Here is a 17,330-nt window from a genome sequence, read left to right on the forward strand (position 1 = left end):
GAAGTGGGGGAAGTGTTCAAAGAAAGAGGGAATGGACCCATCTAGCATGGTGACCAGCAGGCATGGCTTCCTGGTAATTAGGAAAGTTGCCAGAGAACTACCTTACTATTAAAAGAAGAAAGAAAAAACCCTACAAAGTAATAGTTTCATTCATTTAGTCACCTGTTCACATTAGAAGTGGCAGGATTGTTCTTTTTCCAGCCTTGAGGGATGTGGAAGAAAATTAGAAGGCATTTCATTCATTTCGTTGGCACTTATCATTATTAGAATGTTGAATCTACTGTAAAATGCAATATATTTCCATTATGTAGAAGAAACTGCTGCTTTTTTCTTACTTGCAGAACATAGCATTTCATTGGTGTTTCTATTCATTATTTGAATGTTGAACTGGCCATAAAAAATGTAACTTATTTCCATTACATAAAGGAAATTTATACTCTTTCCTTCTTGGAGAAAGTATTTAATGAAATGATAAGACCTGTAAGATTTTTAAAAACTATTGTAGAATGCACTCGAGAACTTCATAGAGTTGTGTAAGGAAAGTATTAATGTGTCTTATAGTATCCCATATATTTGTTCTGTTTTCAAAGAAAAAAAAAACCCTGAAGTATATCTTTTGTTGAACACTACTAAATTTATTTCCACCCAAAAAAATTCTCAAATTTATGGGCTTGTTCCTAAATATCATTTCTATCCGACGCCTTCTTAGCCATGAACTTTACATCTATTCTATATCTGCAAAAAATAAATATTTTTCCTCTAGCACAGCTTTGCAATATGTACAATTACCTATCAGCCTAATTACCAAATTATTGATATCTTTTAGGATAAAGAAGCAGTAGATATATGATATTCTATCTTCTCTGAACCAAACTGGGATATTTTGCAGGGGAGTGAAAAAACGACTCTTTTCATCTATAGAATATTGCACTAATATAGGAACATTCATATGTTAAATGACATTCTCCTTGATTTTCTTGTGTGCTGGTTCTACATTTTCTGATAATACAGGAATAAAACGTTCAAAATTGTTACTGCATGAGGATTCTGGAAATAATTCACAGAAGAGAAAACTCTTAAGCTGGATCTTAAAGGAAGACCTTGGCATTTGGACATGTCATGTCTTGCAGCTACATGTCTTGCCTTTTGAGTATAGACTCTCGCATACCACTATGCACCCAATAATATGGTCATATCCCCAACTTACAAATAATTTGTGTCCCCAAGCTCTGCTTTAATATTGGGAAACCCAGAATTTATTTTTTATGGAACTGTTTTTTTAAATGGTTATTAGCTGCTCACATGAGCCCACAAAACCCCCTGTACAGTTACAATAACATTTTTAAAAATAGTAAGAAGCCATACAGGTATTGTAATACAAATAACTAAATTATATTGTTCAAGTTGTCCTTAAACAGTAATGCTTAAGCAAAGCACTCTTTGACAAGCAGGAATTTTTGTGGAAACAATGAAAACAATTTCTGGGTTTTAAAATTTAGTCTGCCATGTACAAACCTCAAAATCCTATGCGGTGTTCCTTCAAAGTGCAGATTGCCCACCACCACCTTACTGGGGAGACCTTTCAACATAGTGCTTAAGTGATTAAACTGTTTTTGGTATTTGAAGATCACTGCATAAAGATTGCAGTATTCTTAGTTTATATATTTTTTTAGAGTTTCTGTTTTGTTTTGTTTTTTTAAGATTTTATTTATTCGTGAGAGACACAGAGAGAGAGAGAGAGAGGCAGAGACACAGGCAGAGGGAGAAGCAGGCTCCATGCAGGGAGCCCGACGTGGGACTAGATCCCAGGCCTCTAGGATCACGCCTTGGGCCGAAGGTGGCGCTAAACCGCTGAGCCACCCGGGCTGCCCTATAATTTTTTTAAAAAATAGCTTTTTTTGTTCCTTAATGCAGGTATATAATGAGCATCACTCTAAACATTTATTAGTTACAGTTAGTTAGCATATGGAACATACTAGAAGGCGAATTCCCCAAGGGTAACTGAGCAATAACTATAGAAGAGGACACAAGGGAATTAACAAGGATGTGCACATAGATGAGAGTGCCTTAGAAAGATTTGAATGAACAAGGCTTAGGACTCATGCATTTTGGGCTGCAGACTCCAAACCTTATCTGCTGCTCTCTGCTGCCAACCATTACCCCTAATAAACTCTTACTTGGCTGCCCCCTCCAAAGATGCTACAGGCTGACTTTGAGTTTTATTGCCCATATGTCTAAAATCTGGACACTGCCAGGCACATGGTTAATAGAAGTTTATTAAATGAATGAGTAGATGAATCCTGCCACTCATTTCCTTCTGAATTTTAATCTCTGTGGAATCTTGTTGATTTTAGGGTCCCTTGATATGAGAGGGAAAGTGCCTCCAACATATTGAGGTGAATACTACACATGAATTGACTTGAATTAAAAAATGGTAGAACTTAAATTTAGAGTCTCTTCTAAGCCCTGATCATGAAGTGACTTGCATATCTCGGGAAGTAGAGATGTATGCATTGAGTTTATTTGAACTAGACGTCACAAGATGGATTTCGTGATCAGGAAAATGCCTACATTTGTTGAGATTGAGTTCATAGAAAGAGAATACTTTGCTGAATAGTTGTAATACTCCATGTGTTTAATGGAGAGTTTTTGTTGGATGTACTTAATTAACTTTGTTGTTTTTAAAATCCTCCCCTGAGATTTTTCTCTGCACTATCTAGACTTGGACCATAATTTGTGCATACATTCAACTACTTTATGGGAAATGTGAAGGAAGAGAATGAAAATTCATGGAACATGAAGTGCATTATTTTATTCACTGCCTTTTAAGTTACTTATAACCCAACTAAATATTTTATTCTTCCATATTAGAAAAAGTCTGTGAAGAGTTAGGGAAAAAAATCCAACATTATTAAAAAGAAATGTGTCCTCTTATTACTATATGTAGTACTGTCTTTAAATTCTTAATGATACTTTTTAAAAAATGAAGTGATTTGTTTTGAGGATTAAAATATGGTCATATTTTTTTACCAAAATAAACTTGAATGTGGAGTATAGTTTTTTTTTATAAATTTATTTTTTATTGGTGTTCAATTTGCCAACATACAGAATAACACCCTGTGCTCATCCCATCAGGTGTCTCCCTCAGTGCCAGTCACCCAGTCCCTCCCACCCCCCGCCCACCTCCCCTTACACCACCCTTAGTTCATTTCCCAGAGTTAGGAGTCTCTCATGTTCTGTCTCCCTTTCTGATATTTCAAATGTGGAGTATACTTTTAAATGTTTCTCCAAGTATTCTATAAAGCATTAATTAAGGCTCTTTCAAATTCTGAAATTTTAATAATGACAATTTAAAAATAAAATTTAAGTCCTTTTTAATTTTTGTGTTCTTTGGGCTTCTTCTTCCACGGTGCTCGCGCCCTGCTTGCTCATCTCCCTTCTTGCACATAGAGCCACTTTGGAGAGTAAACCACACATAAACTGTTCTAGAATGGGTCATTCCATTTACATAAATACTAAAATTAGAATGTGTTCTCAGAAACAGAAAAGTGAAACCCTAAAGACTCTGCTGAAGACAATTATGGTTCATTGCAGTCCTTTTATCTTATTAAAATAGAATGTCAACTTTTATGTCTTTACTAACCGTGGTTCTCAAAGACTTGATGAAATGAGATATGTACAATGGCATCATAAAATGGAAATACTATACAAATGTAACGTATTTTATCCTACATTGGATTATAAATTCTTTGAGCTAGGGAATTGCACCACATTCAAATATCTTTGTTTTCTCTTTTGTTTAAGTGACACATAATAGATGTCCTATTAATGTTCGTCGAATTAAATTGGAACAGGTAAATGAAGGGTAATAATTGTCCATAACTCAAATGAGAGAGACTTAGGGAACACTTGATTAAGTACTTCCACCATAAGATCTTTCCCGTTGAAGTTATCTTTCCCACACCTGACTTCTGGAGGACTTTATGTGTACCTGTCTTATAGTTTTATTAATATCTATCTTGTGCTAGAGCTAATATATAAAGTATCTTTCCAATTTTGTAAAATTTAAGTTCTTTGGAAGGCAAAGGTTAGGTTTCATTGGCCTTTGTATTCAGGAGATAGTCCCTAATGGATTTATAATCTCTCAATTAACAAATTACTTTTTGCACCAGATTTGCTATACCACCTGACTGGCTAAATGATGTTGATCGTTACTAAATATCTTACCTTTGGGTAGGCACTCAGTTCCTGTTGTGAGATGCTACTGTCCACTATTTTGTGAGCCCATGATAATAATATTTATTTATTGTATACTATACACATTTTACAGTTGGGGAACCTGAAGTTTAGAAGTCACATAAGTTTTAATCTATGATTATAAGTTTTAATCTATTTAGCCTCTGATTAGAAAACATCATTTTTATAGCTACAAAGGGCTGCTATCTCAGGTGCTTTATTTCATTTAATTTGCAGGTAAATATAAATAAATAAATAAATAAATAAATAAATAAATAAATATTAATTTGCAGGTAATAGATAAATAGTGATTTTGTATAATTCTTAAGTTATTATAGTTCTTTCTCAGATTTTCCTCCTCATGTAAAATTATGAATTTTTATGGTTCTATTGTATGTCATGAGTGAAAGTCATGAGATAATACTGCTGTAACTGATAAAACAATGTTGAAAGACACATTTATGATTCTTTAAAAGACATAGTGTATCTTATTGGCCCCGTTTGGAGTTTAAGTTTTATTTAATTCATTCACATAAGTTGGAGGGGTTTTTTTTTGTTGTTGTTTTTTTGTTTTTTGTGATAAGCATCTGACTAGATTGATCTCTTATTTCTTTAATATATGAAGAAAAAGGTACACTGGAACTTTTTATAGCTTTTATAAATCCATTATGCAGACAATCTCAAATCTTTTTTTATCTATTCCACTAGTTAGCATCAGTATGTGGTGGGAATAAGAAAAACAATATGATAGTCTAATCGTGATGTTTTACTATTCACTAGCCAGTCTCTACAGTGTTTCAATAATATTATCTAAAATGGTAACACTTTCTATTTTGAATAAATTTCATTTATTTGTCAGTTTCTGATTATCTGTGTCCTCTTAAGTATAGTGATTTATTACCATTTTTAATTTATTGAATGTCTAGGCATTATGTATCCAACAGAACATTTCTTCTTAGTGGTCCTAATGAAAGATATTTGGCTACCAAGTAAACCCAGCTGTTTGATAATTGACCCTTTTTCAAGGGCGTACCAATCCAGCCTGGAAGACCTCATTATCTGTTAGATACCCACCTCAGTTAGAGCTACATTTTAACATTACATTCTTAAGAGCCACATATGTAACATTTTAATTGTCACTTGGAAAATATAATAATTGTGATAAAAATCCTTGTTAAAAATTTTTTATTATATGACATATTTATTTCAAATGAGGGTTAATATGACCAGAAGCCAGTGCTTCAATAAATTGAATGTTTCCTTGAATGTTCTTCTGTAGGAATTGACTTTAGAGTATACTTCTGACAACCTTCTGTCATATTTCATGTGCTTCTTCAACTCAACTTTCACCTCTACTCCTGGTGCTTCTATTTATTTACTTATTTTTTACCACCGGTACTTTTAGATATATTTTCTTCCCTATATTTATTAATAGAAATAGAAATAGCCTTAAAATTAGCTTTTTCAATTATATATATTTAGGATATATACTAAAAGGTGTGATTTTTTTGCAATATAAATTTTTCCTTTGCTAGCGAATTTTGAACACACAATTCAATATACAGTTCTAAAATGGTTTTAATTGTGTTATCCTGCCTAAGATGCAGTAACCTTTTGTTTGCCGCCTTAGTACTAAAGAATGTAGAGAATTCTGCATAAAGTACTTCCACATATAATCACTTTTAGTCATTTAAATTTCCATTTGTCATTATGGAAATGTAAACACAGTTTGAGAATTTGCTTCTATTTTTTGTATCTAAAGCACTTATGGATTGTGTCTGTATAGGTTGGTTACATTATTAGCCATTACTACATTACTAGGTTGGTTACATTATACAGTTTCAAATGATAATCATTCCCAGTACATTCATAGTATAATTAGAATGCTTAAATCTTTTTGAGATAACAAAAATAGATTTTATAATTTCAAGAACCTAGGATAAATATTATGGCCTATTCACATAAATATAAAGGTACAAATTGTTTTAATAATATAAGATAGAAGAGTATATGTTACTAAATATTGAATTTTTACAATCAGAATATGAAATAATTAACATTGCTGGTTTATAGCATGTAGAAGTTGAAAGTTAATAGAAGAATTAGCAAATCTTAGCAGATAGGTGTTCACTAAACCTATATCCAATACTTAAGACAGGTTGATTGATATCAAAACGTGTGAATGTTACTAAAAGACAAAGTACAAAGTCCTTGCATTATTCTAATAATGAGACAATGCAAAGTTCTTCATTTAAAAATTTATATTTTCTTCATTTAAAAATTCGCTATATAGGTACGTATGTGTGCATATGCATAAATATGTGTGTTTATGTATAAATGTGTGTCAGACAGATCGGCAAAGTCAGAGTGAATACATGAGGTGTGTAAGTTTTATTTGCTACTCTGTGTTAGAATGAAGAGCATCCTAGACATCATGATGCTCCTAAAAAACAGTGGTCTTCTAAAGTCTGCACCGACTCTATATTCCTTCATTCTCTCATCTATTTTGGCGGTTACCGTTCATTTGTTGTGTTCTTAAAGCAATCAAAGTAGCCATCATTTTTTAAAATGCTGGTATTCTTCTAAGTATGATGTGAAAGGCAGACGTTGGAGTCAGATTGCTAGGTTTCAATCCCAAAGCCACCATTTAACATGGGCAAGAAAGGTCTTCTTTAATTTCTCCATACGTAAAATGTATGTAATAATGCTACCATAAGGTCGTTATGAGGATCAATGGGTTAATGTATGTAAATGGAGCAGTGCCTGACACAGAACAAGGATTAACAAGAATTAACGATCATTTGCCTTTTTAAACTTTTACAATCAAGAAATTTTGCATTGAGGGGCACCTGGGTGGCTCAGTGGTTGAGCATCTGCCTTTGGCTCAGGGCGGGATCCCAGAGTCCTAGGATGAGTCCCGCATTGGGCTCCCCATGGGGAGCTGCCTTCTCCCTCTGCCTATGTCTCTGCCTCTCTCTTTGTGTCTCTCAAAATAAACAAATAAAATCTTTTTTTTTTTCTTTAAAGAAATTTCGCATTGAAAGGTTTTTGTTCTTTGCCTTTTGGGAAGAATGTCTAGGATATAGATTTTGATTTTATCTTTTAAGTTTTTTTAAAAAATTCTTCTAGAATTTTAATAGTTTCAATTCATATTATTAAATTAAAAGTAGACCTAAGAAATACCAGATTTACCCTGTTCTGGAATCTTCTGACTTTTGAAATGTTGATTAACAATAGATAATTTCCTGAAGGAATTTGCAGATTCATCTCTCTGAAACATCAGAGAAAACTGAACCTTAATAGTGGTCAATCATTATTGCTATAAAGTGAAACATTTAGACACAAGTCAAAATAGATAAATGTTGAAGCTTTTATTGTAGATTTTTAAATTAAGCTTTAGACAGCTTTTGCACTAGGTAAATATCACTCTTATTTTCACTGTATTTTATCATGTGTGCATAACCTTTTTTTTTTTTTTAACAAACAAGTGTCACAATTCTTGTACAATAAATGAGCAGTTCCCCATAGAATTCAATAGAATAGCCAAAAATCATGTGGGGCTGGCTCTTAGATATGTGAATCTTAAGATTTAAGCAGTTGGAGCATGTGAATTTATGAATGCCTTTTATTTTCAAATTAGAAGCAAGTATAACACAAGAATTTTTTATCCATCTGAGGAAACAAAATACACTCACATGGGCCACCTAGAATTCTAAATGCCCAGTTCAGTGATGCCTGGGTGGTTCAGTGGTTGGGTGTCTGCCTTCAAGGGTGTGATCCCAGAGTCCCAGGATCAAGTTCCACATGGGGCTCCCTGTATGGAGCCTGCTTCTCCCTCTGCCTGTGTCTCTGCCTCTCTCTGTGTGTCTCTCGTGAATAAGTAAATACAATATTTATAAATAAATAAATAAATAACCAGTCCATTGATAAAGGGAATCTTTTAACCAACTCTTTCACAGTGACATTAGTAAACAGAATTTTTATCCACAAGTATGTCAGTTACCCCAGTTATCAGTGGAGGGGATGAATTCATGACCTTCTTGTTTTTTTAGCGAGCTTACCCAAGTAACAACTACTTAACAGCATGGATTAAAAAGTTACACTGCTTATGTTTTTTAAATGTGTTTGAATTTATCTACCTTACCATGTCTAAATTAATTACAAGAATTAAATAATAAATGTAAAGCACTTAGCATATTGCCAATTATTACTATATAGAAAGATGTAAATATGTGTAAATTTTTATCTTAATGAGATGGTTTTCATCTACATAAGGCTACCCAGTATTCCACAAAGTAAGATATATTACATAACAGGGACGTAGTATTCATTCAATCACACTTCTGGAAGTAGATTTGTTATTCTCTACTAATTTGGTTTTGGCCACTATAGCTTTGGATTTGCAAATATAGATCATTATTAGGTTTTTAAATCATGCAGATTCTACTGTCTCCTGCTATTTGCCTTTGGGGAATTCTTTTAAAATAAGAAATTATTCTACATAATCTGTATAAAAGTTTTAATAATAAGATTATAAATCTCAGCTAAAGCATTATATATGAATTTTAGATGCATCACCCTCTGTCTAATTACTGGTTATGATTTTAAATTTGCAGAATGGAGTTTATTAGCATTCTGTGTATTGCCATTTTTACTCATGTACCTTATAAATGCAATATATTTTAATCTAGTTTTTCAAATTTAGATAATAGTTGTTTTAATTATTCAACTTCAAATTTGAGAAGCTCCCTTGTGATCCAATCACTACCAAAAATTGTGTGAGTATAAATGAGATAAACAAACTAGAAATAATAATCTTAAGTGAAAGCTAGATTGGTGTCCGATCTAGTCTTCTAACTAATTATGCATCTACCAGCCTGTTAAAATTCTGTCTAGAGGTCCTGAAATTATTCCCTCTCTCTCTTTTTTTAATGTCATTGTTTTATAGATGAGTTACTAAATGAGAAAAAAAAAAAGTGGTAATAGAGGAAGTTGGCATAGAGAATTGTAGCTGTATTCAGCTCTTTTTATCTTTTTCTAAATATAGTTATAAAATATTGTTCAGGTCAGCTGATGTAAGCAGTGAAATACTTCTTCATGTCTTCTTTCTTTCCCAATTATTTCAATAATGTTTTGATGAATTAAACTATATAAGTGAAACAAAGAAATCAGCGCCAAGTTTAATATCAAATCAAGAATTGAAATTGCTAATTCCCCAGATATTTTTAATATATTGCTAATCTCAAGACCAGGACTAAATTGGTATTCCAGGACTAAAGTAGTAAATTTTTAATAGAGATGTCTCTCACGAGCAAGTCTTATTATAACATACTAGAATATCATTTATTCTTTGAGGATGTGATTTATTCTATTTAAATATAAGCCCTGTAAAGGAGATGTGTTAATCTATTTTTACTCTAAGTACATAAATATGTCTGCTACACTCTAGTCAGTAGATGTATTCAGAAGCCAATATGCCTACACTCTCACATTTCTTCTGTAAATGATGAATAATATTGATAAATGAAAATTACAAATCTGCAATAGAGCTTAACTATTGAATACTAAATCATTCTGTTACTAACTCTGTGTTCCAATGACATTTTCTAGATTAAAAAAATGTCATTCCTACTACATTTAAAAAATATTTTGTGCTTTTACAGCAATGTAAGCAAATGTGCATTTGAAAGAAAATCCACAATGCAGCCACAAATAATTCCCTGTAAGACTCAAAGTGCCATTTTCAAAAATGGTTCAATTTTCAGAATAGAATATTTAAAACCTCTTTACTGCCAGACTTTACATTCCACATGTTTGGTACAATTAAAATGGAAGAGTGGTGGAATGGAACTCTTCCATCTATATTTTGGAAAAACATATTCACTCACCTCAATTTGTCAGTGTGCATTAAGAGGTAGGTCATTATGCAGTAGAAAAAGAAGAAGAAGGCAGCTCTAACTCATGTGACTGACATATAAGTGAACATGGCCATTAATACAATTTGGCAGTGACCTTGGCAGCATTACAGGTAATCTCCTTGCAGGGATAAACTATTTGAATGATACTATAAGCACAGAAAGAGTTCCCTTTGGAACTCTACCACTTAATTTTCTTATATCCTAACAAAAATATTTTTAACTGATCCCTTAATGACTTTCTTTTTACCTTTGCTCTCTCAAATGACAGTTTGCTCCCAGGCATTGTTGCTGTCATTTTTCTGTCATTATGGGCACTGGTATATATTTCGTAGCACTTTCGTAAAGGGTTGAAGTCGATTATATTTTTTATTATAGATATAAATCTGTAGTCAAATTTTATTAGACTGCTCATAACCAAAGTTCTAAAGGGCAGAAAGCATATGTAGAGAAGATAATTGGTTGAAAACTCAATGTTGAAGAGAACTCTATATATTTTATAAAAACTCCCAGCATGACAATTATTATTACCATTTAAGATTTATTTAGATTATTTAAGATAAAACATGCATTTTTATCACAACTTAGATTTTGCAGTAGAAAATTCAAGTGCGTCATTGCTTATTTCTTACTTCAGATGAGTTTGTCACACAAGAAGGGAACTGTGGTGCATAGGGTAAATGAGTAGAAAAGATAATGACAAATAGTTATGTTGTTATCTTATTATAACATCCTACTGCCCATCATAATCTCATATTTAGTCATAATCTGTTCTGAAATGCTTGTAATAAAGAAGTTTCACATAATGGAGATTGGGCTTGTTTAAAAGCCTCTGAGGTCATAGTATCTTACTCTTGCTTCTACATCGTATTTCAATACAGGAAATGAACAATGACTTTAAAGGAAGAGCATTTTTTTCCCCATACTATAGATCCATTTTTAAAAACTATTCCCTCCTGATTAGTTTTTGGGGTTTCTTGGCAATTTAAACCAGCTGTTGACAACAGCATTTATAGGAACATTGACATTTTGATTCTGTGCTCTGTATTTATAATGTTCATTCTAGTTTAAACTTTTACAAGCAGTCCAAATTAGTTAATTTGTGGAGTTAAAGCAAATTCACTGGTCATTAACATTTTTGAGTATCACAAGTATGTCAGAAAGGTGCTTCCAATTAATGGTTATAGTAAGTGGACAAAGGGAATTATTTTCTTTTTTTTTTAATTTTTATTTATTTATGATAGTCACACAGAGAGAGAGAGAGAGGCAGAGACACAGGCAGAGGGAGAAGCAGGCTCCATGCACCGGGAGCCCGACGTGGGATTCGATCCCGGGTCTCCAGGATCGCGCCCTGGGCCAAAGGCAGGCGCCAAACCGCTGCGCCATCCAGGGATCCCGTATTTTCATACATAGAACCTTAAGAATCATTGATAAGAAGGACACAGAAATTTATGAGGTAAGGCATGTCCAGTAAATTACAGCATAGTGCATTTATCATCAATTCACCTATAAATTCAGTCTTTACTAGCGCCTATTTCCAATTCATTGTCAAGTTGATCTATATAATCAGAATTCCTTATTATGTTTACACTACTAAGGCATACACCAAATGAAAAATTAGGAGTAACTTTTCTCTGGCTATAAATTTCAAGTATAAATGGTTGCTAGTAGCCTATAACACTATTTAAGTTGCCCTTGAAAGAATTTTAAATAGAAGCACATCAAGAAATATAATTTAAATCAGAGAAAAACTTAGTATTTTTGGTGCATTATGTTTAAACTACAAATAGCAATATATTTTAAGCCCAATTTTTAAAAAATATTTTATTCACTTACTTGAGACAGAAAGAGAGAAAGAGCATAAGCAGGGAGGAGGGTCTGAGGGAGAAGGAGAAGCTGACTCTCCTCTGAGCAGGGAGCCCAGTGTGGGCCTCGATCCCAGGACCGCAGGATCATGACCTGAGCAGAAGGCAGAGGCCGAACTGACTGAGCCACCCAAGTGCCCTTACACCCGATTTTTAAGAATAAAGTGGAAAGGCCACTTTATTTTAAGAATTTATTTCCACTTTATTTTAATAATAAAGTTGAAAACAGAAAATGAAACACCCTTCTCTAATCTAATAAGAATCAAACATTGAGATTTATTTTTAGATTAAAGCTCAGGTAATGCCTGAGTTGGTCAGTGGTTGAGTGTCTGCCTTCGTTGCGCATATCCATGTTGCCAATCTGAAGTAGAATCTCCCGACATGATAATTTTCTGGATTGAAGAAAATCATAAATATGAGTTTCAATAGATCATGGATCATAAAATCTGTCATTAGACATAGAAGAAACATGTATATTACCTATTTAATATATCCTTACTTGGTAGTGGAGAAAATGAGTCTTAGAAAAAATTGAATGAGATACAAAAGTTGAATTTCAGAAATATTAAAATTATTTGTGGGATCCCTGGGTGGCGCAGCGGTTTGGCGCCTGCCTTTGGCCCAGGGCGCGATCCTGGAGACCCCAGATCGAATCCCACGTCAGGCTCCCAGTGCATGGAGCCTGCTTCTCCCTCTGCCTATGTCTCTGCCTCTCTCTCTCTCTCTCTCTCTCTCTCTGTGACTATCATAAATAAATAAAATAAAATAAAATAAAATAAAATAAAATAAAATAAAATAAAATAAAATAAATAAATAAAATTATTTGTGATTGTGTAGCATACACTGTACTTGGCAATTGGTATCATTTTTGTACAGTGTCTCAGTAGAATTCTAAACTTCAATTTTTTTTTTTCTGAACTTCAATTTTTTTAAACTTCATTCTAATCCCAACAATGCATTGGTCCACCATTGATTTTTCAAATAGAATTTCAATGACACATGCAATATTTTAAGTGTTGGAGTATGTCTATGTTTCAATGTTTATGCTTCAAATACAGTTTTGGGGAGAGGCAAATAGCTAATGGAACAAACAGACCCAAATAGGAAATACTTTTCATGTCATGACTTTTTAAAAAAAAATTGTAACACACACGAACAATAAAGAGACATTTTACAAAGCTCTGGATCCAAAAAGAAATGAGATAGGAAAACATTAAAAAGATATCAACACCCAATATATTGGGATCTTTGAAAATAACTCCATCTATTGTAACTGTTAGCCAGTTGCCAGTGATGTGCCTGTCTCTGCAGCATACCTTTTCCCAATTCCTAGGGCAGTATTGGGAGAGTGGCAGAACTTTCTATGGTAGATGGCTGAACATTGTCTTGTGCCTTCTCCAGTTCAAACGTTGTAAGGTGACACAGATGACTGTTAATGAAGCATATTTCAAAGGACTTGGTAATATTTTTAAAGTATTCTTAGAAAATTTAAAATGTAGGATGGAAGATTGCACAAGTGATCAAACACTTCATCTGGTATCACAAACAGAAAGGGAGGAGAGAATCTGGTTGGCTAAAAAAAGACCCATAAAAAAAAAACAGACATTTTAAAAGCATTATAAGAAAAGAAGAAATTAAAAACAGTATGGAAGTGAACATCCTAAGAAATAGTGAAGGCTTAAAATTTGTTAAGGAGAATCAAAAATAATGCATGGTGTGTACAAATCCATTCAGCTTTAACCAATAAACAATAACCACAGCAAAGGATAAAATAAAGTATAGCCCATTTTTTTCATGTGGAGTCGAAAGAAAATATAGATAATGCCAGAAATATTTTAAGTTCCACAAAGGTATGAATTTTTATGGTTTATTCTTTAGATTTATCCCTTAAAATAGTGCCTAAAACATAGTACTACAGCACTAAAAAAAAAAAATTAAAAAAAATAAAAAACAAATTCTCCAATGAAGGAATAAATGAAATGTTTCTTTGCTTTATTTATCCTTTACCTTTATTAACCAACAAAATGAACTCATGCTTGTGTCTAGGTACATAGAAATGTAACATATGTACCTTTGACCTGTGGAATCAAGTGATACTAAGAAACAAAGCAAATATCATGGAATTCCTGGGCAGGTCTAACTAAGGCTAAGATAATTTTAGTAACAGGAATTCTTATAATGCCATTACAAGGCTACAAGGTACTATTCTCTCTTTTTTTTTTTTAAGATTTAATTTATTTTTTCATGAGAGACACAGAAAGAGAGGCAGAGACAGGCAGGAGAAGCAGGCTCCCTGTTGGTGAGCCCAATGTGAGACTCCATCCCAGGACCCCAACATCATGCTCTGCGTCAAAGGCAGACACTCAACCACTGAGCTACGCAGGCGTCCCTACAAGGTACTATTCTTAAGAATTTTTAAAGACTAGAAGGTAACTGTCAATGATAATCTCCTTTATCAAGATATCAAGAAGAAGAGAGCAGGGGATGGCCCAGGCAAACTGAGTAAGTGGTGAGAAATCATGAAGCTAAGGAAATACAAATAAACTCTTTACATACAAAATGTAGAAGAGTTGGGTAGAAGCAAGTCTGGCAAGGGAAGACAATGCAAAATTGAAATAAATGAAACAGATAAACTTTGGATTTAAAATTTGTGCAGTGTGTAGATCATTAAAAATATGTATTTGATGGCAATATACAAAAACAGCCTGTTTTGAGTACTATATATATTTTTTTGGACTAGAGAGTTAAAGACAGATATGATTTGAATTGAAGAGCTGCAAATATGGTGGAAATAGAAAGTAAAGCAAGGACAGGATAATCAAAACAGGTATAATTCAATATACGGTCGTGAAGTATATGAAATGAGGACTTGATCATCAGATGTTGTTCTCTGTACAGAGGGTAGAACAAGAGGAGTGGGCATAAAGTATTCTGTGAGGGATTAGCTATAAGTCAGAATTTCCTGAGTGAGAGTTGTGAAATATCAAAATAGGTTACTGAGGAAGGTTATGTTGCTCCTTTTCCGGAAGGCCTTAAAAATAGGAGAGGTGGAATCCTTGTGAAATAATTTGAGGATGGTATTATCTGAAGGAGGAGAAAACGGTATGACCTTGCATGGCCTCTGCCAGTATTAATGTCTGGCATTTCTACTCTTACCTTGGTTGAGTGGAAATATAGATACGTATTTCAACAACAAAAAAATAGATTATTTTGCTCTTCTCTAGCATGGCAAAATTTAGTTAAATTTTAAAATGGATCTCCTAAAGATCCAGTTTAAGGAAATTGAAATTTCCAAGCCCATCCTGAATTACTCCATAATAAGTTTAGACAAATATTTATTAAATATTTATCCTACTTTTTTAAAGGAACTGAATAGAAGTTGTGCTATATTCATTGTTTTCCAATTCTTATATAAGATGAACATTTTTATGTAATTTTGAATTTTAGAATCATCAGAAAAGTGGCCAAATAATGATTTGGTATGTTAACTAGTTACTTGATGGCAGTGTTCACTTTTCTAGCATCTGAAAGTGATAGCACCTCTGTACTTCTCAGAACTCTTTTATTACCAGACCCACCAACAGGTGTGAGTGGCTCTGATATAAAAATTATTCCAGACATCTCTTCACTGTGAAAGGCAGCATTTGCCAACAGGTCCTTTCTTACTGAATTAGAATTTTCAGAGATTTCCTGTTTACCAAAAGCCCTCTTCAAGTGCATGGGCTATAGATGCAGCCATGTTGAGCTTTCACTTTGCCCATTCAAGGGCCCAGCATCTTAAATTGAATTCAGGCTTGAATATAATAGGTCATTGTCGATTATGGAGCTTTTGAATGGCTGTGACCAGTGTGCTCATCAGCTGGTACAATAACCTCTGTAAATACATAAATGAATATATATGTACTTATATTTGTACCACAGTGCTCTCCCTACGAAAGTAGGAGAAAAGTCTGATACATGCTGAAAATAGACAAACTATAACTTCCTCACACTATGTAGGCTCTGACAGAGCAAGGCTATGTGATACATTGTGGAAAAACTGATGTGAACTTCTGTAATACACTGAAGTGTGTGATTTTTCCTCAACAATTATATTGCCAATTATGTCAACTGTTTTTATACAATTAATAGTATATTTTATTAGGTGTGTGTCCTATAAAGCTGATATGCATAAAATTACTTCTAAAGTAATATATTTAGGGAGTGTGAATTGCATAGTTACAGCCAAAGGTCTCAAACACAAAGAATTCTAAAATAGGCAAGTGTATAAAATTCTGAAGTGGAAACTCCACTCAGTAGAGAAGAATATTGTAATAGATCATAATTTGAGGAGATAAGGGAAAAGCATAAAGAGAAGGAGGAACAAGAGGAGGAGCAGAAAGGAGAGTCTTAGTGGGTTAAGGGCCAAGGTAAGACCAGAGTGAATTGGATCTGGGTTTGAAACCTACCCAAGGTACTCTAAAAGAGAGCAAGATGACTGTGTGGAGACAAGGTATCTGTAATACTCTTTGTAATACTCCTCTTAATCATGAATGAAGTTGACTCTCCTGACCTATCCTCAGGAAGACACCTGTTTTCATGTTTTTACCCAGGCGTCATGATGAATATATGCTGATTCATAGACATTCACCCGGTTTCCCCTCTGAGCACCCATATTCATCTGTAAAAAGGAGAGGTAGGAGCCCACTGATGCTGATGAATCTGATAATCTAATAACAAATACCCAATTTGAGTTTCATTCTTTCCCCCTACTTGGCACAGTGAAGTAAATTCTTTTTGCCATCAAGAATAAGAGAATGTGGGATGCCTGGATGGTTCAGTTGGTTGGACGTCTGCCTTCAGCTCAGGGATCAAGCCCTGCATCAGGCTCCCTGTTTGACAGGGAGCCTGATTCTCCTTCTCCCTCTGCTTGTGCGCTCACTCTTGCTCTCTCTCTCTCTCTCTCAAATATATAGTCTTTTAAAAAAAGAATAGGAGAATGTTATATGAATTAAAGAACACTGATTTTTAAAGTACCTCTTAGATTTCACTAAAACCCTCTGAACATCCCATTTTCTGCATAGGATTTTAACTTGAAAGTACTCTCGTGAATAGTACCTTGCTGCATAGAGAAGTAGCAGAGTATGCGGTTCGAGTACTGAGTCTGGGACGGCATTTATATACTCTGTAATTACATATACCCTATCACTAGCTGTGTGACCCTGAGCAAGTAACTTAACCTCTCTGTCTTCCAGCTTTTTTTCCTGTGAAATAGAAATGATAAAGTAGCCTTTCTCATAGGCTGCTGTGAGGATTGGAATTAATAAGCTTTTGG

General features: G+C 33.8%; 1 protein-coding gene across 16 annotated transcripts in view; it reads left to right on the top strand.

Annotated features, from left to right (window-relative positions):
- The window catches only part of MEF2C (myocyte enhancer factor 2C), a 171,845-nt gene that overhangs the window by 41,795 nt on the left and 112,720 nt on the right, over positions 1-17,330 (top strand). Inside the window, exon 1 of one of the 16 annotated variants that reach the window (XM_041753816.1) lies at positions 11,589-11,607. The exons of the other annotated variants lie outside the window; for them this stretch is intronic. The gene's annotated coding sequence lies outside the window, so the exon portion shown is untranslated. Of the gene's footprint in view, positions 1-11,588; positions 11,608-17,330 lie in introns of those variants that run through there. 16 annotated transcript variants of the gene reach the window in all.

The sequence above is a fragment of the Vulpes lagopus genome, chromosome 4 (assembly GCF_018345385.1).
Source record: "Vulpes lagopus strain Blue_001 chromosome 4, ASM1834538v1, whole genome shotgun sequence".
Classification (NCBI taxonomy): Eukaryota; Metazoa; Chordata; class Mammalia; order Carnivora; family Canidae; genus Vulpes; species Vulpes lagopus.